Below are 21583 nucleotides of genomic sequence, written 5' to 3'. Positions count from 1 at the left end.
AAAGATGAGCTCTTGTAAACACTAAGAGAAAATGGAAATATTTAGATATCTCCCTGCCTTAGGACAGGAGGCAAATCATAGATAATCCAGAAATATGAAACTTTGGTTTGAAAAATAAAATGTCAAGTTTATTTATCAATCACATTTTGGTGAAGCAGGAAATTGGACTAAATGTTATACCATTACATAGTTATAAAAAATAAGATTGCATCATTATTTGATCTCCCCCTGTATTTTAATAATATGAAGGTAGGAATTAAAATATTTTCCAGATAGTATTCTATTGATATGTCTTATCTGCCTAGGAACTTTCGAAAGGAAACACTTTTCTTTGTAAGCAAAGAAAATATGTTGATGCACATATTCTTCACACATTTTCCTGAATTCTATATCTTATCTTCTTCTTCTGTCTTCTATAGAATTATGACAATAGCTGGGCAGGAATTTCTACCCCAAAAGCATATGCTTATCTTTGAAGCACATTTGTGTTTTTGTATCTGCACGCTGACAAGAACCGAAATAACCTCAACAGAAGCTCTCACACAGTTAAGGCTTGGTGTCAGCACCAAGAACGGTGACAGCCAGCCGTCTCTCTCAGCTTTGGATACTGAAGTATGTGCTTCTGCTTTCAAAGGTAGGTGCTGAGGATCTTTTGTCTTTAAACAGATATATTTAATTTGTTGTTTTTTTTTTTACACAAATACCCATTTTCCCCCAGAAGTGAAATGTTTTCAACCACCCTTAAAAGAGCAGGATGTTTACTAACAAATAATGGATTTGTGAGACAAAATCTTGAGGACAGAATGGCACTTTTTGTCTTCATTCTTGTCATATCAGGGTTGGGCAATGATTTAACTCTCCTTTTTTACACAAAGTGCTACTTTCTATTATTGAAAATAGATTTTTCCCTATAATATCCTGTGAACGCAGTTTCCTCATCTCAGCTCCTCCCAGATCGTCCCCACTTCTCTCATTTAAACTCACAACTGTTATGTTCTCTCTCTCTCTCTCTCTCTCTCTCTCTCTCTCTCTCTCTCTCTCTCCCCTTTGAAAACAAACTGCAATCTGAAAAATAATAGTAAAATTAAAGAAAACAAAAACAAGCAAACTTGAATAGGACAATACAAACAAACAGAAGAAAAAGAGCCCAAAAGAAAGTATAAGAAACACATACAGAGACAGAGGAACGCATGTCCATACACACAGGATTCCCATAAAAACACAAACTGGAAACCATAATGTATACTCAAAATACCTATAAGGTAAACAGTAATAACAACAGCAATAATAAGTTTAATGATAATAATAACAACAGTAACAATAATAATACCCTTTCAAAGCTTTATAAGACAAAGAATCTCCAAAACCTGAGTTCATTTTGTGTTGGAATCTACTACTGGCCATGGTTCCTGTCTTTAAGGGTGTTTTGTAGACCCAGTGAGACTCCATTTGAACTAATTTTTCCTTTGTGAGTGGTTATCATTTGGAGATAGTTTCTGGGTTAGGGGTGGGATCATGTCTCCACTAACCCCAGTTCCTGTGACTTTATATGTGCATTGACTCTGCTATATTTGAAGGTCTTGTTTCCTTGGTGTCCTCAGTCTCCTCTGGCAGTTACACACTCTTGTCCATCTCCTCTTCTGCAGGGTTCCCTGTGCCCTGAGGGGAGTGATTTGATGGAGACATCCCCTTTTGGATGGACTGCTGCAAGGACTCTCACAACTGAGGGTGTCTGTATTTGTTGCTATCTACTACAGCAGGAAGCTTCTCTGACCATGGCTGAGCAAGACACTGTTGAGTATAGCAGAATGTCATTAAGAGCCATTTCATTGCTACCTTCCTTTGGCAGAACAACAGGATTTGGCTTTTCCTAGGTCCCTGACCAATCCAATCTCAGGTTCTTAGTCATCCAATCAGTGTTGGGTATGGACCGCATTTCATGGAGTTGGGATTAAACCCAATAAGATATTGGTTGGATAGTACCACAAACTTTGTACCTCTAGTGCAGCAGCCTGTCTTGCAGGCTGGTCACCATTGTAGATAGAAGGCTTTGTAGCTGGGTTGGTATTTCCTCTCTCCTATGGTAGCATGCACAGTACCTTGCAGGATAATGAGCAGTAGTCAGTAGAGGTGGAGTTCTAGGTAGGTACTGGCCCAACTATGCCGTGGTCAGCGAATCACACGGGTTTTGTCTTTAGCAATAGGGCTTTACCACCTGTTTGTGTAGAGAAACCAATAGCCTTAGCAACAGCCTGGATTATCTGGAGGGTCTCATAGCCTTAGCAGTTGCCTTGGGTTGTCTGGAGGTTCTCATGAGACTCCTTGGACCAAGAACTCAATTAAAGATGACTTATTTCAGAACTAGAGGCTTCATTTGGCAACAAGAGACTTTTTCATTTCGGACTATCTCTACCCTTATTATTTGGTGATTTTTTTAAACTTAGATCTCATTCAGTTGTGTCTATATTTTAGGAAGGTTCTATTGTTTTTGGTTTTCCATATAACCCCTTAAATGTCCCTTAGTTTTAACTGTTCCTCCCTATATTTCTTCCCTTGTCTCAGTCTGGGTGATAAATATTGCCTTCTATGTGTGTCTTTCAAACTACCTCAGGCTGCCCTATTAACATGTACACATTTATACTGTTATGGACACCTTAAAAACTAATATAATTTACATTTAAAACTTGTAAAATTTTAGTGAAGAAATAACTTTTTTCTATTACTCTCTTTTGACTTTCTATGCAGTGTCTTGATATGGACCCTAGAATGACCTCAAATTCATGACTTACTTGGTTCAGTTTTCCCCATTATGGAATTGCAGATGTGTGTCACCACATGAAGTTAAGAAACAACTTTTTATGTGACTCCTCTCCATCCCCAGATGTGTTAGATATTAGCATGTTACCAGAGTAGGGATTATAGAGTCAACAATGTAAACTCTACTTGCACTAAGATGGAGCTCAAGAGATTTTCATTTTCTGTTACCTAGGTTGTGCTTCCATAGCTAAGCTTCCTTGGAACTTGAAAGAGTACTTTCAGAATGCATCAAAACATAAAACCACTGAACGGAAACTTATAAAGCAATACTACTTCAATATCATATCAAAGTCCTTCCACTACTTACCTTTTCTCTAAAAACAGGAAATCCTGTCAAGAACCGAGTCCAGTCTCCTGTCCAGAAAGCACCCCAGGAGTGAGGGGTTTGGTTACTTTTATGTTACTCACCCCATTCGAAAGTAAAAGCACTGAACACGAAAGCTAGATAATTGTCGTAGAAGTCTAACAAACCAAGTTACTCTTCATGTCCCAAAGGAAAGGCTTCCATGTTTGGTCAGCCCTAAGTATGGTAACCTGTCAGGAGTTGATACAGACTAAAAAGGTCGGAATTGCAAGCTCCAAGGCAGGAGGGAATGCTCAGGGTAGAAAATAATGTAGAGGGTTGGTGTCTTCAATGGCCTGGTTTTCCTCCACTTCAGTCCCACTAACAGGCAACCCACCTGGGTCTGTGGTTAGCAGAGTGATCACGCCTCTTTCAGTGACTTACACCAAATATTTGTGAGTTCTCTCATCGAATTTCGAATCAAACATGATGGCAGCAAAATGCATTCAACAAATTTCTATCACAGGTTACCTTTTTATGGGGGTATTTTTACTCTTCACTGCAGCCTTTGGTTAAACTAAGACCCACAAATAAACATAATGTACACATGTAGATACAATATGGTGACAGTGTATTTGAAAGTATCTCTTACAACCAGATAGCCCCTGGGTTTTTGTAAGTTATTTTATTTCTTTAAGAAGATGGTTGTAATGCAAATGGATCCCTCCCTAAAAATACTTAAGAAGCCTCAACATACAGGGGAGGAGTTTTGTATTTCTAACTAACCAAAATTTATAAAGCTTAAAAAGTATATTATACAAAGAGAGGGAATAATGGACTGATTGAGATCATTCCAAATTCTCTCTCTCTCTCTCTCTCTCTCTCTCTCTCTCTCTCTCTCTCTCTCTCTCTCTCTCTCTCTCTCTCGCTTTCTCCCTGCATAGACCCTCTCTGATGATACCATGATTAATTAATTACCCAACTTGTACAAATACTACGAATTCCTCCAGCTTGCTTTGTCCTGCCTGTTATTCTACCGGACAAACGAAAATAAACAACTGGACTCCAAGATCGCCAGACTAAAATAAGATTTTTTCCTATGTATGGGTCTTTCTTCTGTCCTGTGTCTTTCCAGGAGGCTGACAGAAGCAGTTTCTGCTCTGATGTTCTCCTTTCCTAGTTTAGAGGCAAGTTCTGTAGGTCATTTGGGCAAGTGTGCACTTGCCATGTCTGGATAAGACACCGCTTTGTGAAAGGAAGCATACCTGTTTCTAGCAACTTCATAAGAAAGTTTTAATACAATTTTTGGTTGAATTGTGTTTTAAATATTAGAAGGCTATTAGCAAACTTGTCATTCTTTCTAAGGATGAATAATGGCACCTACCAGTTAAAAAGTAGCTAGATGAAAAGTCAGATATAAAAGCATGATGTTTTGCAATATTATGTTTTTGCTGAAACTTAAATTATTTAAATATCATAAAAAAGAAAAATCATGATAAAATTGAATATGTCACTAAGATACATATTTTTACAAATAATACATTTTCTTTACTAATTTTTATTTTATGATATTTAATATCATAAAAGCGTCAAGCATTTTGTAAAATTCTTTGTATAATACTTTAGAAATAGTGATTTTTTAAAAATCTCCTGAGCTTATTTTAGAAACTAATACCTATCTTCACATTTAGTCAAGCAGATAATGGCTACTTTAGTTGTAAATTAAGTATCAAGTAAATGTATATGCAGTATGCATTTTCATCCAAAAGCTGTACATACTTGCTCAAGTTTCACTTACCTAATGAGAAATTTAGCCATAAAAATCTAGAACAAGGAAGAAACTTAGCATGCCTTCAAGTGTGTGTGTATGTGTGTGTGTGTGATACTTGGGGACTTTGCCATGGAGACGGAGATGGAGCATTCTCAAACCCTGGAAATCTCACAGTTGGGACTTAAAGTACTCGTCCTGAGGAAGAAGGTGTGGAACAAAGCTCTTTGTTTTCAGTGCCTGCCTCAGTAGCACATGATACAGCACCAAGGTTACAGATGGTCCCTCAGCATCACAGGTGGTCAGTCACATGAGTTCTCTCTTCTTATCTTTCCCCCATGGAAATACAACATTGACATCCTAGTCCCAGTAAATGACATGCGTTCATCTTTAAAACGCCTCCCACTGCCCAAGGTTTATAAATCCTTGTCTCACATGAAATAGACGGGCCAGCACCATCTATGTCATCAGTGACAGTCTGAGACTCGTTGTCAACTCAGGGGAAAGAAGGGCTCCCCGTCCCTGAAGGATTTGCCATTAGACCCCTGGGCTTGGCTGCTGGTCAGGCAGCCACAGCTGCCTCGGTTGCCACTGATGCTCCCACCTGACCGCAGGACCTAGAAGCAGCTGTCAGGACCTGCATAACGGCCATGAACTGACCAGGCACAGGCATTCACCTGCAACCTCTGCCCTTAGTATGTTAATCTGGCAACTTAACCAAAGGGCTATAACACTGTGGTATCACCAATTCCGGCCATCTGGTACCGGAAATCTTACAAAAAAGAGCTAATTGTAACACAGCGGAAAAGCTCTTTTCCACATCCCCAGAGAGATTGGGAGTCTTGCAGACCGACAGCACTCTGCAAGCTCTGGCCATTTCTGAAGAAAACAGAAGCTGGGCCTTTGAGGTTTCCTCCAGGCTTGCCCAGAAGCCAACAATGCTCGGACCATCCTTTGAGAAAAGTGCATAATTCCAATGTGGCATGGCACCTGGGGGCAGTGTCAGGAAATACAGAATCATGTATTTGTGCATGTGTGTGTGTGTGTGTGTGTGTGTGTGTGTGTGTGTGTGTGTTAGGAAAGGGAATGCAGGAGAGAGAGACAGAGACAGAGAAGAGATTGATGAAACCAGACTCTCTGCTACCTCAACAACTACTCTCTATCCTAAGAGATGAAATATAAGGTGATCCAAATAGAAGATAGAGATCAACTCAGTTTTGTTCTTCACCATTTGCTTGCTCCTTATGTCCCTCTAGGTTGCTACTGCCTTAGAAAAACATGAACAGATTCTTAAACATGAAAACATTGGAACTTGTGTTTCAAGTATCTGGGAAATCTCTACAAAATTATTGATGTAGGAATTTACTATATGCAGTTCCATGCTCTATCATTTTGTTAACAAAAGTCTAAATGACTAAAACAAAAGTGACTCTGCAGGAAAATATTGAATAATATTAGGATGTAATTATTAGTGACCTAACCCTAGGGCCAATTTCATCCCGTAAACCAGTGAGCACTGAGGAAGGTTCAGTTGTTGAAATTAGCATGACAGTGAGGTATAAGAACTTTCTCCAAGAAGCTGTGTCTAACGGAGCAACAATGCTGCCTCCTCTCGCTGTGGTAAAGCTAAGAGTGTGTAGCATATATCCAGTCTTACGTTCAGAGGAGGGGAAATGTCTTTAACCTGGCAATCACTTCTGTAGTCACCATGAGATCTTTCCATTGCATTATGCACGTCTGGCGCCTTGTCACTTGCCTCTAACAGGAAAAAAAAAAAAAAAAAAAAAGAAGAGGAGGGAAAGCAATGGGAAGATAAGCTTGTGTGGGGTGTCTGCAGAAGACATGCTATGTGATCTTTGAGCGAACATCTTATTGAGTTTCTTTCTTTCCCAGATGACTTTGATAGAGCATTGTAGGCACAGTGGGACACACATAGGGCCAAGAGCTGTGGGTAGCTATTAGGCACTATAAGTGGCCTGCAGCTAGTAGCAATAAAGTCACTAAAGACTATACACCGATAAGCACAGAAAATAAGTAGTTTCCAGTGCTCTGGGTAAACTTGGCAGTGAGTGCTTCCTTAATGCCGTGGCCTTGACAATTCCTTCATCACATTTTTAGCAGACTCAGTGAAGGACCTGCCTCTGCTGGTTCTGGAGTGTGCCCAAAAAGCACCTACGGAATTATGGATGTTTATTGTTTTAAGCCACTAAGTTTTGAAAGCATCATCATGTACTAGCAGACAGTATAGGCTCTAAAAGCAAAGGTCTATATTAAAAATCTTGTCTTCAAACCAAACTAGCCCTTTGCTTTTTGGTAAATTTCCCAGCTTCTTATGATCACACCATGGGCTATTATGGAACATAAACAATATGAGTCAAGGTAATGCCTTTCATCCAACTGCATGGAGACTTAAGCCTATAAAGGAGTTATTACTTTTCATTAAGTTATATCACGCATACTCTTTTTTACATTATATACAGGAATGTGCTGTTTTTACAATTGAGATAAAAGCAAGAAATTTAGGTTGAAGAGATAAAACAGCAGTTAAACATGTTCTGTAATCATTAAAAACTACAGATCCCATGATCCACCTAGCAACATGTTCTTGAATGCCTTCCACTCCAGGTCCTAGAGCGATATAGACAGGAGGACCACTATGGCTTCCTGGCTTTCATGCCAGCCACGAAGCCATTATCTTCAGCTTTCTCTAGAGACAACTTCCTCAAAGAATGCACATAGAGTGACAATGGACAAAGGACATCTGATGCCCTCTCTTGCTGTCCAGGAGCACACTAGCACATAGATGTGCATATATGCCTTTAATCCCAGCACTCTGGAGGCAGAGTCAGGCAGATCTCTGTGAGTTCGAGGCCAGCCTGGTCTACAAAGTGAGTCAAGGACCGCCAGGAATACAAGAGAAACACAACATTGAAAATAAAAAGATAGATACATAGATATATAGACTCATTGACTGACAGATACACACATACATACATAGATAAATACATATGTATATACACATATAATAAATATATATGAATGCCCATAGGAAAATGGCCTTTATTCAAAAGACTAAACAGAATCAGGAAACAAGGACAGACTATTTTCAGTTACTGTAAAGAAGGTGTCACAAGGCAAAGGCTATTTTTTTCTGGTCAACAGGAAATGCTAGCAAGCTAGCAAGCAATGGAGACCATATTACTGAAGTCAAATGAGGATAGGATTTGTTTACTGGATCAAGCGGGGTAGGTGATAAGGCATGAAGACCAAGTGATTGCCAACACCTCCAACTGACAGACAGGATAGTGAGAAAAGCTCACACCATCATAACACTTTTAAAACTATTATTATCAGAGCACCAAAGTGATGCAGTTTGAAACGAAAAATAAAAACCTAACATTTCAAACCTGGTGATTCTGAGATGCAATAGAAAATTGGGTAAAGGGCAGTCCTTATGCTTGTCTAACATGAGAAGGAATGTAAAATGAAGGCTGTCAGCATATTCAAGAGGGAAACTGAGGAACGAGGGACAGGGTAACACAGGTGATGGGTGGGGAAAGAGAGGAGACCTGGCTCCCCATCTGCCTACCTCAAACTTTTTCTTTCTTTCTTTCTTTCATCAAGTTATACTTGCACTTTGCATTTCTGTCACCTCAGACTGAGGTGAAGGGTTAGGTAAGATGATATCCTGAGGGGCCATACCAATGACGCCCTCCGTCTTCCCTCCAAGCCTATGTAGTCCTGGAATCTGTCTCTCTTCCTCATGTTGCTCCATCTGCAGGCTAATAGGCTCTCAGGTGTGGGAAACAGTCCGTTATGATATAATAATTTACTTTGCTGTTATATTAATATAGAAAAAGACAACAAAAATGGAGGTGGGTGGTTCTGCTGTGAGCATACCTTCTAATCACTTGACTTCCTTCCTATAATTTTGAATCTCTGTTTGAACCCAAACCATGTTGATATTGTAAACATCACGATAAGACACCTTATGGTCTTCCCCCATTTCTCTCATAGTCTCAGATTTAATTTACAACACGATATAAAATGTTTTAAGTATTTAATGTCATAGATGAGTTAGTAGGGAAAAAAAAAGAAATGTAATTTTCTTTTCTAATACCTCTCAACGAATTCCAAGTGATTGTAGCTCTAAAATTAAATCCATTTTCTCACCTCTAAATTAATTCAAAGAATCAACAAGAAGCAAGAGGTTCTTGTGACTACACTAAATGACAATTAGAAAACATATTACACAGAGAGGCTTTATTTTACAGGTGAGTTGCCTCCAGAAACCACTCATTAAAGGGCATATTAAATAATCACTATGTGTGCATTTACTATGTGATTTCTAAGTTTTCTATCACAGTATCCATACTGGGAAAACAAATATGTTAAAGTTTGACCATTAAAGAGCTATAAAGTACAATAATAAAGAATAGCAAACATTTAGCTAGGTGTCAGAGAAGAAGCTGAAAAAAAAATCAAACAATGAATTTTTTGTTTGTTTTGAGACAGGGCTTCCTCTGTGTATTCCCGGTTGTCCTTGAACTAGCTCTGTAGGCCAGGCTGGTCTAGAACTCAGAGACCTACCTGCTTCTGCCTCTGAGTGCTGGGAATAAAGGCATGTGCTGCCAGCACCTGCCTCAGAGAACTTTCTAAACTACAAATGAAATTAACTATCTAAGCCTCTGTGAGTTGTTTGTTTTAAAGATAAACACCAGCCAGGTGTGGCGGCACATGCCTTCATCCCAGCACTTGGGGAGACAGAAGCAAGTGGATCTCTGTGAGTTTGAGGCCAACCTGGTCTACAAGACCAGTTCAGGACAGCCAAGGCCATACAGAAAAACCCTGTCTCAAAAAACAAACAAAATCTGCGTATATTTGAGTGGAGTAGCTGGGTCTTTTTTTTAATGTTATTAATTTAAACAGATTACAACTCAATTGCCATCCCATCACTTATATCCTCCCATTCCTCCCTCCCTCCCGCTTTCACCCTATTCCCCTCCCCGAGGTCTATGACAATAGTAAACATCGAGCCCCTACTCTGATCTACCCAGTGGTCAGAATTCCTGGGTCTTGAGGAGGCCCTCCTCCCAGTTTTCTGAGAAAGCGCCAGATAGGTTTCCAAAATGGTTGTACAAGTTTGCATTCCCGCCAGCAATGAAGGAGTGCTCCTCTTTCTCCACATCCTTGCCAGCATGGGGTGTCACTTGAATTTTTGATCTTCGCCATACTGATGGGTGTAAGATGGAATCTCAGAGTCGTTTTGATTTGCATTTCTCTGATGACTAAAGACGCTGAGCATTTCTTTAAGGGTTTCCCAGCCATTCGATATTCCTCTGTTGAGAATTCTCTGTTTAGTTCTGAGCCCCATTTCTTAATTGGGTTATTTTGTTTGGTGGTGTTTAATTTCTTGAGTTCTTCATATATTTTGGATATTAGGCCTTTGTCAATGTAGGGTTGGTGAAGATCTTTTCGCAGTCTGTAGGCTGTCACTTTGTTCTGTTGTCAGTGTCTCCTGCCTTACAGAAGCTTCTCAGGCTCATGAGGTCCCATTTATTAATTGTTGACCTTAAGGCCTGGGCTGTTGGTGTTCTGTTCAGGAAGTTGTCTCCTGTGCCAATGTGTTCCAGGCTCTTCTCCTCTTTTTCTTCTAACCAATTTAGTGTCCCTGGTTTTATGTTGAGGTCTTGGACTTGAGTTTTGTGCATGGTGATAAATATGGGTCTAACTGCATTTTTCTACATGTAGACATCCAGTTAGACCAGCACCATTTGTTGAAGATGCTATCCTTTTTCCATTGAATAGATTTGGCTTCTTTGTCAAAAAATCAAGTGACCATATATGTGTGGATTCATTTCTGGGTCTTTGATTCGATTCCATTGATCAACCAGCCTATTGCTGTGCCAGTACCATGCTGCTTTAATTACTGTTGCTCTATAGTACAGCATGAGACCAGGTATGGAGATTCCTCTGGAGGACCTTTTATTGTATAGAATTGTTTTAGCTATTCTGGGTTTTTTGTTTTTCCATATGAAGTTGAGAATTGATCTTTCAATGTCTTTAAAAAAAATGTGTAGGTATTTTGATAGGGATTGTATCAAATCTGTAAATTGCTTTTGGTAAGATGGCCATTTTTACTATGCTAATTCTCCCGATCCATGAACAAGGGAGAGCTTTCCATATGTTCAACCACACAATAAGGACATATGCTCAACCATGTTCATAGCAGCCTTATTCATAGTAACCAGAACCTGGAAACAGCCTAAAAGTCCCTCAGTTGAAGAATGGATAAAGAAACTTTGGTACATGTACATGATGGAATACTACTCAGTTATTAAAAACAAGGAAATAGCCAAATTTGTGGACAAAGGGATGGGACTAGAAATGATCATAATGAGTGAGTTAACCCAGAAGAAAGACTCACATGGTATATACTCACTTATAATTGGGCACTAGCCCAAAAGGCATGTCCCATGAAAGTCTTCACTTACCAGGAGATTGGGATAGATGTGAGGACATCGTACAGGGACTCTATGTAAGAGAAATATAGGAGAATGGGGAAATAGAAGGATCCAGAGGGTCTTAGAAACCTACAAGAAGAACATCATGATGGGTGGATCTGGGCCCAGGAAGGTCTGCTCAAACTACTGCACTAACAAAGAACAAAAGAAGCAGTAAACATTGAACCCCTACTCTGATCTACCTAATGGACAGGACAGTCTCCACAGTTGTGTGGAGAGTGGGGACTGATGCTGACATGAACTCTGGTGCCCCATATTTGACCACTTCCTCTTGGTGAGGAGGTCTGGTGGCACTCAGAGAAAGAATAAGCAGACTACCAAAATGAGACTTGATAGCCTATGAGCATATATTGGGGAAGGAGGTCCCTCTCAGTCATAGACCTATGGGAGGGAAATAAGGTGAAAGCGAGAGGGAGGGCGGATTGGGAGGATACAAGTGATGGGACAATAATTGAGATGTAATCTGAATAAATTAATAATAAAAAACTCCTCAATTGAATGCCTTAACTGTCACTCACAAGGTTATTTTTAATTCACTCATATAGAATTCTCTATATGCATGCAAAATAAGTTTATTTTTAGATACAGTGGTATAGAATACAAATATAAATTTATTCTTCACACACATTTTAAATATTTCTACTCTAATATGCAGTATTGTACCCATATAACTCAATTATAATACCAGGTTTGCTCCCAACACTTTGTAAGTGCTATTGCAAGCTGTTTAGGATAAGTAAGTTATTCAAGCTAATTGTTAGTTGATCAAATCATGGTCATATCAATTACCAGTCTATTTTTATCAGAAGAATATACGTCTTAGTTACAACAGAAAGACATGATTTTATAGAAAGATAAGGTAAAATAGATACGGTCTTCAAAAACCTCAGAGACATACAGAATATGGCATTTAAATCATTATTTTATCTTTTTAAAGAGTCATAGAAAATTAGACAGGTTATACCCAGCCTACCTCAAAGAGGATGATGAGCATCAAAGAACTACTTTATGGAGATGGCTTCAAATGTGGCAAAACAAGCCACTGGGCAAAATGTCCTTTTTTTTTTTTTTTTTTCTTATTTTTTTTTTTTTAACCATGACAGAATTCTGCCTTAAAAAGGGCAAGCTTGGATGCAGGCTGAGTTGACAGCCTAACTCTGCCAAGACAGGGTAAGCAAGTCCTCAATAGTTCCTGCCTCACAAATGTGTCTGTCAGATATATTAGGCCAGAAGGCTAAAGATGATGCTCCAACATTATAGAGAGTTTTGGGTGACTGGCCAGGTAGCAAACTGTCTCTGTCATCTTCTCATTTGAAAAGCTACGAACCTGCACTCCTGGTATACTCAGGTAATCAATTCTATTCTTTTTCAAGTCTCTGATGGGGTTGGAGACCAGACAACTAAGTTGTTTAGAGGTTAAGACTTTTTAGGTATAGATAGATGTTTTAAGTTGATAATGATGAGATATGATAGAGATTGATTTACATTCAGAATTTTAGATGCATCAAGATAGGAAAGATGTTTTCTTCAAGGCTGCCAAATACAAATACCCAAAACACTAAGAATTTAACATTTTTATAATTCCTGTCATGGTTCTGCTTGCTGTAGGTAGTTTATTGTATATATGTGTAATAATATAAATTATATGTAAAACCAACAAAAGATAAACAATAGCTTAAAAATCAAAATAAATTGAACATATTTTAAAAAAATATTTTAAAATATTTTTGCTTTGGTCTTTAAAATGTTAATCTCCAGAAAAGCATTTTATAACCAATTTGAAGTTCTGATGTGGGCTCAGAAAGGTTTCCAAATGCTCACTCCCTTGCCCTGGCTAATCTAACCATTAAGTATCTTATTCTTTGTTATGCTCTGATGCATGAAGAAATTTTCTCAATTTTCTGTTTGGGGTGATTCATTTTTATTGTAGAGACAGTAACTGATTTTGTATTGTCTTGAGTTTGTAATCAACTTTGCTCAATTATTCCTTTGTTCTAACATTGTGTGTATTTAATCAAGATTTTCTACATACATAGTATTTTAGAGAGGAAAGTTGTTCAACTTTATGGAATATCAGCAGTGATGTTCAACACCAATCCAATATCATAGAAACACTACCAGACATTGTCTAATTTCTATAAATATATTACTGCCACCATAAATAAATCAGTAACAGCTAGAATATTTTGCGACTCCTAACACTCAACAAGAAAAAAAGATTTAATAAAAATATGTATAAAGGATAAGAATAAGAATCTTCTCCAAAGGAGATTCATAACAGAACAAAAAATATCATGTAAAACTCCTGAACTTTATACTCATCAGGGAAAACCAAACCAGAGCTACCTTCAAATACCCCCTCTTACACATTAGAGTAGGTATCAATATCACATCCAGAACAAAACAAAAACAAAAAAAAACAGACCACACTGTAAAGTGCTTAGCATGTAAAGAAGTTGGAACATGGCCTGAGGAGATGGCCCAAGGCCTATCTGTAACAGGAGCCTTTCAACCTATCCACTAAAACACATATGAAGCTAGGGTTGCCCCATGTGTGGTTTGTAGTCCTTGAACTGTAGGGGTCAGACATTGGTAGACAGTTGGGGCTTGCTGGTACCAACCTAGTTCTAGGATCTTTGAGAGACTCTATCTTAGTTAGGGTTCTATTGCTGTGAAGAGACACCCACAGCAATTATTATCAAGGAAGACATTTAATTGGTGATGGCTTATAGCTTCAAAGTTTTAGTCCATTACCATCGTGGCAGGAAGCATGGAGGCGTGCAGGCAGATGTGGTGTTGGAGGAGGAGCTGAGCACTCTACATCCAGGTCTCCAGGCAGCATGAAGTGAATGTTGCACTACACCTGGCTTGAATATTTGAGACCTCAAAACCATGCACAGTACAACAAGGTCACACCTCCTAATAGTGCCACTCCCTATGCAGCTAGAGGAACCAGTTCTATTCAAACCACTACACTTTGTGTCAAGGGAATAAGAGGGAGAAGACCTAATGTCCTCCAGCCTTGGCTTGTCATTGGGTATGTATACACAAATATGTATACCGCACCCCCATGCCTACCCCCCCCATGTGGCACCCATGTGAAAAGCTGAATGTATCATATTCATTTACTGCAGATTAAGTTTGTCCAGATGAAATTTCTATAAACGGATTGTGGTCCGGTGTAAAACAGAGTTAACGTCATTATTACCTCTGATTTCTACACCTGGAAATATTTATGGTAGTCAATAATATTATATGTATGTTGTCCTTCCTTTGACTCCACATAACATCTCCTTAGTGGAAGAAGGATTGTGTAGCCTACAGGAAAAGGTGAAAAAAAAATTGGAAGATATTGAATCAATAGAGATAACTTAAAGCCACATAAAACAATCCGTACCCCTTGGAAGATAATGTACTCCCACTAAGAAACAGTCTAAGGCCAAACATTGTGCACACCTTTAGTCCTACCATTCAGGAGCAGGTGGCAGCTGGACCTGTGAATTCAAGGCCAAGTGGCAAAGCTACATAGTTAGACCCTTTATCCATACAAACAAACAAAACAAAACAAAACAAAACAAACAAAAGTCACAAAAAAAGAAAGAATCTAAAGTGACCAGAAATGGGAAGCTAGCTGTCACCATGGGGATGGAACATTTTGATTTCCATGCGGCCTCAGCTACTGCTTAGCAGAGCATTCAAGGGCTGAGGCTGCCAGGTCAGACTCAGCAACACTATTTTACTGAGCCTGTGTGTGTGTGTGTGTGTGTGTGTGTGTGTGTGTGTGTGTGTGTGTGTGTGTGTATAATTCCTCAGAGAGACACCATATTTGGCTTTTCCTGGGGTGATTTCTTAACGCTACTGAGCTCAGGCCCGTCATTTGATCACAGCATCCCTCACTTCTTTCTTTCCCTACATCTTGGGTAATGCTATAAGCACCGGAGCTCCTCACTCCTCGTGGATGTTAGTCACTTCTCTTAAAGGCACACTTGCTAAACCCTGTTGCTATGCATAACTCCTGGTCAGGCTGGAAGAGCATGATAAAGGGTGGCTTATCAGGTTATGCATAAACATGAATCTACCCCACTTTCCAGTTGCCCTGAGCTTCCGACTTCTCTGAAGTGGCGCTTCCGGACTATAATGCGTCGATGACTCACCGGGGATCTTGTTAGAGTGACAAGTTCTGACTTGGTAAACACAACCGTGGCCTCTAGTTGATGGCTGGTACTTGTCTGTAAATCTCCATTTGTAGAATCAGACCTTTTTAGCGGTTTTTTTTTCCCTCTAAGTGTCACCCCAGATAGAGGACTCAGTTTCATACAGACACTTAATAGAAATGCTTATCTGTGGCCCATTACACATAGCAATTCTCACTGAATTGGGACCTCAGAGAGAGGAGCTCAGGATCCCGACTTCAAAAGCCACCCGCGTGATTCTCATCCGACACTCCACTTTTGCAATATGCTGGAAAGAATGGAACACTTTTTGAACGGGTTAACTGTAGGCTTCCACCAAGAACTCAGAGCGGTAAACCAGTTGGCGGCCAGTAGACTATTAACACCCTCTTTCAGACTAGCCAATATTACACACTGAATCCAAGTCAGTCTTCCAGGAAAGAGGTAAGCATAGTAAGCAAGTTTAAAATCACGAGGTTGTGAGGAAGCTGCCCAAATTCAGCAAGTCTGGGAGTATTAACTATAGACACCATGATCCAGGTACTTGGGAGCAAAGGAGAGTCTGCCTCCATGGCCAAGGAGGTTCATGAGATTTAGAGGTTCAAGTCTGACCATATCTCATCTCATCTTCAGTTTCAGTGCCTCCCTTGTTCCCGGTTCTATTTTCTTTTTAATTGCCTTTGTTTTTAGCTTAAAAGACCAGAAATGGTTAGGGACTCGTGTGACCCTAAATCTGTCAAACATTTACAGATGCACAAAGATGTAGGGCCTCCTTCAAAGCTGTCAAGGAGACAGTCAGGGTCCCCATGCATACATAACCTTAGTGGTTGCTAGAGATGTTAACATCACATTTTTCTCCTTGCTGTGTGGATTTTCTAGGGTTGTCAGAGAAAGCAAATATGTTCATAATTACTACCGTTGTCATGGTGATTAAATACTTTAGCCGCTTGATTGTCCGATGTTCTACACCTGCACTTCATCTCAGCCTGCTGCAGGTGCTAATTTGGGTAATTGTGATGCTGCGTTTGGCATGGATTAGCTACGTGTCATATAGATTACCCACCCATAAAGAAAAGAACTTATCTCTCGCTTTTCAAATAGATGCACAATGCAATCCAAAAAAATGTTACTATGAGCCTGTTTTATTTACCTATTATTTTTGTCCCCCCCGGAGGCAAGTCAAGTACCTACTATAGTATAGGTATGTCAGCAAGAAAACAGCAACCACTGATCACTGAAGCCAGTGTGGGTTCAAGTAAAAGCATGCTTAACATGGCCAGGTATGGGAGAGTTCCTTAGATGCAGCCATATGCAGGTAAGGCAAGGAATATAAAAAGAGAAATGTTATCAAAATAAAGAAACAGGGGATATAACAGAACCCAAAACAACACCTCATAACAAGAACCACTGCAAGGAGAAGTTGTCCCTTGCGGGGGGGGGGGGGGCTTTAATTCCAGCATCATAGGATCAAGCTTTTCTAAGTTACTGATTACTCAGGTATACTCTTCAGCTCTCAATTTCCAACTATCCCAGTCAAGCGTCCCCTCCCCCACATACCTCTGCTCACTCGCAGAGCACCACCTCCCTGCCTTACTTCTGCCGCATCTCTGTTCATTTTTGATCCTCTTGCCCCAGTCTTTCTAGTTTCCATGACACTGGACATAACATCTCTCCTGCTTGTCTTATTTTTAAAGCCCATGTCAACAGTTGACTCACGATTGCAACCCGAAGGCGCCATACACTCCATTTTCCTGCTCCACAATTCAGAGCCTGGTCTCCACAGCACCACTCGCACACGTCATAGGTAAATCACTCTGAGGTCTGGCTTAAAGGAGCTGGGGAGGGGGGAGGACCTTTCAACACACCTTTTTGTTATTTCTCTTGCATAAGCTTAAGTGATCTGCATTTTATCATCAACCATTTCCTATCACACCGCCTACCCTCTCATTAAAAATACTATATATTGAATATTACCAGGATGGGACAAATGTAAGAATTGTTTTAATTGCTTGGCCTGTGTCAACATTCTCAGATGCTTGGGCTATCGAAGGAAATCCCCAGGTGGTCTTCATGTTGGTAGATTCTGCTCTGCCTTAGTCTATTTTCAACACACTTGCTAAAATTATCCTTCAAAAATATACCAGCCTAAAATTCTCGAACGGCTTCTAGTGGCCCAGAAAACAGAAGCTTAGATTCTTACACTCATCCTAAATGTCTAACACGATTTAGTCCTTTCAGTCTTCAGTTGGCTGCTATTTCTTTTTTATCACACCAACCACCTCCACGATCTAGTCTTCTTGCCTTGCGCCCTATACCTACCTTCTCTTTGCCGTAAATTCTCCACAAGACTATGTCACTCACACCGTATCTCACCATGCTATTGACTTACACATTTTACTGTATACATCTTTTCAGTTTATATTTTCCATCCTTCCTAGCAAAGATTTCATGGATTAATGGAAAATTAGAGTTCTATTATGTAACGGAATTTTTTACTAAAGTTACAAACATTTTGTATCTTTGGGCTGGCAATGTCTGTTAGTGGTTGTTGCAAAGCTTAGGTTTGCAGCACTCCTCACCACGATGGGTAAATAGTCACCACAGCATTAATTTTAGAATTTGATATGCCAATTCAGGTTAAGGTTCTATTTATTAACATGAAGGAATTATGTAAATATTGTTTTCAGATACTCACTATGGTATTAGTAGCCTGTTGGTATAAGTGAAATCTACTTGAAAACTTATTTTTATAACTGTCCACTTGTGGTGAGTTGAAGGACATAATTATCAAGTGAGAGAAGTTAACATATCACATATTTCTCTCTTAGTTTGTTTTTATGTATAAGAGAACTGTAAAAACTCAGAAAATATTAAGTACGTGATAATATTTTTGTGATTCTCAGGAAAAGTGTATCTCATTGAAGAAAGACCTCAGTATCTGAAAGAACTATAGCACACATGACAGATGTTGAAAACTAACTTTCACATAGTGAAGTACTGATTTATCATTGGCTTTTGGGCCATTTGATGAAACTGCATCCTATACTGTGTTGGGCTGTAAGTACTTCCTTCACTTCCTGTCTTCTGCTAATGTTCAAGATATGAGAACACTCCTGTGGCTGCTCCTGAATGTTAGTTCATTTCCACCTCTCTGTCCTCTGTCTTCTATTCAAAACGCCCTCACACCACCTTCTCTCTGTCTTCAAGCTGGGGGAAATCACCCAACAGTGTGGTCTGCAATATCAATGCTCAGAGTCTCTTTCCATCCCAGCCTGAAGACCATACCCACATCCCAGATCTAGAGCATGGTGTGATGAGCAGAAAAAGGCTGCTGTGCACACAGGAAAACGTACACTCAGAACTACGCACGTGCATATGAAGATGTAGAGGCAGAGATGCGAAGACAGACTGAGAGAAGAAGAAAGGAGGCTCCAAGAAAGGAAACTTAGATTTGCTTTCACAGCACAGAGAGCTTTTACTTGAATCAACTTGAATGGCATGAACAGGTCTTAACTTCCTCAGCACCACTGCAAATATTCACAGACATGATGCTAATGTCACGAAAGATTTGGCTAGGCTGAAAAGATGTCTTCCTGCGGAAGGGAACAAATAGTTGTGTGAAAATGACCAAGGAATTAACAACTTAATAAAACTGTTATTCATTTGTTGTTTTTTAATTCTATGTGTTCTTCCAATTCATGTTTTTAGGAGAAAGACAGGAGGTACCACATGGTATCCTAAGATGCTTCCGTTATTCCTGTGTCCTTCCATAGTATAGTAACCCACCTGTCAAGAACCGTGGTGCAGATGGAAATGCCCCCACCTCAAGCAGAGTATGGCAAAGGGAAGAGTGTGACCATTTTTTTATCATCAATATGTGATTAAAATTCCAATACAGCTTTTAAGACCTGAGAGGATTTTGCTTAATAATTTAAGCCGCTTGGTTCCTTCTCAATTTAATTTGAGAGCAAGAATTCTGCAAGCATCCTTTCGTCTCAGTTTAGAATCTCTCTAAAACCAGTCTCAGTCCATGCAAACTGTCAGCACACTCTGCCCTAATCTCCCTAGAACTCTTAACGGAGGACACTTGAGGTCACAGAGTCCATTAACAAGGTTGTTGAATGGGCTGTCCAACCACCTCTCCTATAGTAATGCTCATGAAGATTCCTGAAACTCTTGTCCTCTTTACTACTGATTTGCTCATTCTGTGGCAAAAGCAACATGAAGAAGGGAAAGTTTATTGTGGCTCAAGGTTTCAAGGTAATCTAAAAGCCAAAATTCATCTGTAAGCCCCACCTGCCCTAGCACAAGGTGACTTCCTGGAATGCTGGGAGTTGTAGCCCTTGGAAAATAACAAAGCCACATGGGAAATAAGGTGGGCATGTAGTTTTGACCTTAAAAAACCCCTACTCTGGGGATATCAGAGTGTGGACCCGACCAGAGTCTATCCTAGGCAGTACTTAATTAAAGCTTATTTCAAATTTGGCTCAAAAATTTAGAACTGTATTTTTCTCTTGCAAATCTCAAGATCAACAGTACAATCTACCATGAAGGGTAGGCATGGCAGCAGGTCCCATAGCACCCACAGTCACAAAGCAGAAAGATAAATGAATTTCCCCTCTTCATTTTTAATTTTTTTGTGTGTGTGTGGCATACCAGCAGGTGAGGAAGTGTCACTCACATTTAGGTAGGGTCCTCATTTCATACTCTCTGGAAAGAGCCTTGCAGATGCACGCAAAGCTGTTTATCTTGATAACAAGCGAGGTCTTTTGTTTCCTATTATAATCACATTAATATCCCAAGCATCTTGTTTCCTAACAAAATTAACCACCAAGCCCACCTTTTGTCAACCTGACTCCCAAACCTGCACTGCTCTCTTGAATGCTAAGGCTTTCATCCTTAGTGAGCATTCTAATAAAATTTGCAAGCAGAAAGTGCAATCACGCTCTTAGCACACACTAGCACAATACATTTGCAGCGGCAGGACAATCTCCACGTTTAAGGGCCACTATGAAAAGTAATGAAACAGTAATAACTAAAGAAAAGTGGAGATAAAACCCTGAATATCAGATTTTTGAAGAAAATTGTAAGAGGAAAAATTCAAAAAATGTAAATGCTCATTTCATCCTTCATTTCCTCCATCTACAACCTTCTCAAAGGTGGGGAGTGTCTATGATTTGTTTAAAACAACCCACATTCCATTTTTTAAAGGTTGGGGAGTGTTTTCTGTCTGATCCACATCAATATCTCTTTCCTTACTCTACTCACAGCATAGTCTCCCTACAGAGAGCTCCTTTGTTTGCTTGGAGATAAGGCACTGTCAATGTCTGATTCTGAATACAGTCACATGCAACCCTAGAGCTGTTACTGTGCACACGAGTTCTATCTCTACTTGTTACATGAGGTGGAGTGTAGTTCTAGAATGTGCTTTAGTACCCTCCATATAGTTTCCTGTTATGTCAAGACACGAGGATGTCTTATGTGTTCTGTGATGGGTTAAACTATAGGGAGAAATGAGGAAGTCAGCAGAGAAAGAATAAAGAAGCTTAAATTAGTCTGGTGTTTAGATAAGTGGCAGAGTGGTTGCTTTGAATGAATAATACTCTGGGTTCAATTGACCATACCACCACCACTACCACCACCACCACCACCACCACCACCACCACCACCACCACCATTACCACTACCACCACCACCACCACCATCACCACCACCACCACCACCACCACCATTACCACCACCACCACCACCATCACCACTACCACCATTACCACCACCACCACCATCACCACCACCACCACCACCATCACCACCACCACCACCATCACCACCACCACCACCACCACTATCACCACCACCACTACCACTATCACCACCACCACCACCATCACCACCACCACCACCATTACCACCACCACCATCACCACCACCACCATTACCACCACCACCACCATCACCACCACCACCATTACCACTACCACCATCACCATTACCACCACCACCACCATCACCACCACCA

The 21583-nt window shown here is 40.0% G+C and overlaps 1 protein-coding gene across 1 annotated transcript in view; it reads right to left on the bottom strand.

Moving 5' to 3' along the window:
• PCDH15 (protocadherin related 15) overlaps positions 1 to 21583 on the bottom strand; it is a gene marked incomplete at its 3' end in the record, with an annotated part of 1334501 nt that overhangs the window by 418565 nt on the left and 894353 nt on the right. The window lies entirely within an intron of this gene.

This window comes from Acomys minous, assembly GCF_964271855.1.
Source record: "Acomys minous genome assembly, chromosome: 13".
Lineage (NCBI taxonomy): Eukaryota > Metazoa > Chordata > Mammalia > Rodentia > Muridae > Acomys > Acomys minous.
The sequence above is the reverse complement of the archived record's forward strand: the minus strand, read 5'-3'. Positions and strand labels throughout refer to the sequence as shown.